The following is a 2,500-nucleotide window of genomic DNA, read 5'->3' on the forward strand; positions in this document are numbered from 1 at the left end:
TCGGTTTCTCGGTCTCGGGCTGGGGCTCGGTGTCGGTCGGTCTCGGTCTCGGTCTCGGTGTCGGTCGGTGGGAGTCCAGAGTCGGAGTCCCGCGGTCCTCGGTCGGTGCCGGTCGGTCGGTCGAAGGAGGCGGCGGCAGGTCGGTCGGTGTCTCGGTCTCGAAAAACGACAGAGTCCAGACTTTAAGTTGGAGTGTAGAGCTCCGAGTATCCGAGGCTCGGACGAGAACGGAAATAGGCCAGGTCGCTATATGTGTAGGGATAGTGAACGGGCGACCAGTCGGTCGGTCGGTCGGTCGGTCGAAGGCGGCGGCGCGGCCGGCCGGCCGGAGGCGGCACGAACGAGGCCCGCCCGCCCGAGTCGGTAGGTCGATGGTGTCTAGGAATAAGTCGTAACAGTAACAGTAACGGTAGCGGCTGCGGTCGCGGCGAATTGACGCTAGAAGGGTCGGTAGTGCTCGGTTACGGTCGGCGCCCGCGATACCGGAGTTGGTCGCCCGGTAACGTTATCGGTCTCCGCTCAGGCGGGCCGCGTGCGTGCGTGCGTAAGAAGTGATGGTCTCCGCGCGTCGGGTTACGGTCGGCGCCCGCGTTACCGGAGTTGGTCGCCCGGTAACGTTATCGGTCTCCGCTCAGGCGGAGCGCGTGCGCGCGTAAGAAGTGACGACGGTCTCTGCGTGCCGGGTTACGGTCGGCGCCCGCGTTACCGGAGTTGGTCGCCCGGTAACGTTATCGGTCTCCGCTCAGGCGGAACGCGTGCGTAAGAAGTGACGACGGTCTCTGCGCGTCGGGCTACGGTCGGCGCCCGCGTTACCGGAGTTGGTCGCCCGGTAACGTTATCGGTCTCCGCTCAGGCGGACCGCGTGCGCGCGTAAGAAGTGATGGTCTCTGCGCGTCGGGTTACGGTCGGCGCCCGCGATACCGGAGTTGGTCGCCCGGTAACGTTATCGGTCTCCGCTCAGGCGGGCCGCGTGCGTGCGTAAGAAGTGATGGTCTCCGCGCGTCGGGTTACGGTCGGCGCCCGCGTTACCGGAGTTGGTCGCCCGGTAACGTTATCGGTCTCCGCTCAGGCGGACCGCGTGCGCGCGTAAGAAGTGATGGTCTCTGCGCGTCGGGTTACGGTCGGCGCCCGCGATACCGGAGTTGGTCGCCCGGTAACGTTATCGGTCTCCGCTCAGGCGGGCCGCGTGCGTGCGTAAGAAGTGATGGTCTCCGCGCGTCGGGTTACGGTCGGCGCCCGCGTTACCGGAGTTGGTCGCCCGGTAACGTTATCGGTCTCCGCTCAGGCGGAGCGCGTGCGCGCGTAAGAAGTGATGGTCTCTGCGTGCCGGGTTACGGTCCGCGCGTTACCGGAGTTGGTCGCCCGGTAACGTTATCGGTCTCCGCTCAGGCGGGCCGCGTGCGTAAGAAGTGACGACGGTCTCTGCGCGTCGGGCTACGGTCGGCGCCCGCGTTACCGGAGTTGGTCGCCCGGTAACGTTATCGGTCTCCGCTCAGGCGGACCGCGTGCGCGCGTAAGAAGTGATGGTCTCTGCGCGTCGGGTTACGGTCGGCGCCCGCGATACCGGAGTTGGTCGCCCGGTAACGTTATCGGTCTCCGCTCAGGCGGGCCGCGTGCGCGCGTAAGAAGTGACGACGGTCTCCGCGCGCCGGGCTACGGTCGGCGCCCGCGTTACCGGAGTTGGTCGCCCGGTAACGTTATCGGTCTCCGCTCGGGCGGAGTGTGCGCTGGCGTTGCCTGGCAGTTGCCGTCGGTACGCCGTCTAGAAATAAGTCGTAACAATCGGAGAAGGGTCGGTCGGTCGAACGAACGTGGTGCGCGACGAAGGGCCGAGTCCGACTCGGGCCGTCGGGCCTGCCTGCCTGCCTGCCTGCCTGCCTGCGCGCGCGCGCGCGCGCGCGGTCGGCAAGCGAGTAGAGTAGATTTCCGAAAAACGACAGAGTCCAGACTCTAAGTGGGAGTGTAGAGCTCCGAGTATCCGAGGCTCGGACGAGAACGGAAATAGGCCAGGTCGCTATATGTGTAGGGATAGTGAACGGGCGACCAGTCGGTCGGTCGAAGGCGGCGGCGCGGCCGGCCGGCCGGAGGCGGCACGAACGAGGCCCGCCCGCCCGAGTCGGTAGGTCGATGGTGTCTAGAAATAAGTCGTAACAGTAACGGTAGCGGCTGCGGTCGCGGCGAATTGACGCTAGAAGGGTCGGTAGTGCTCGGTTACGGTCGGCGCCCGCGTTACCGGAGTTAGTCGCCCGGTAACGTTATCGGTCTCCGCTCAGGCGGACCGCGTGCGTGCGTAAGAAGTGACGGCGGTCTCCGCGCGTCGGGTTACGGTCGGCGCCCGCGTTACCGGAGTTGGTCGCCCGGTAACGTTATCGGTCTCCGCTCAGGCGGAACGCGTGCGTAAGAAGTGACGACGGTCTCTGCGTGCCGGGTTATGGTCCCCGCGTTACCGGAGTTGGTCGCCGCGTAACGTTATCGGTCTCCGCTTAGGCGGACCGCGTAA

This window comes from Tubulanus polymorphus, chromosome 12 (assembly GCF_964204645.1).
Source record: "Tubulanus polymorphus chromosome 12, tnTubPoly1.2, whole genome shotgun sequence".
Taxonomy (NCBI): domain Eukaryota; kingdom Metazoa; phylum Nemertea; class Palaeonemertea; order Tubulaniformes; family Tubulanidae; genus Tubulanus; species Tubulanus polymorphus.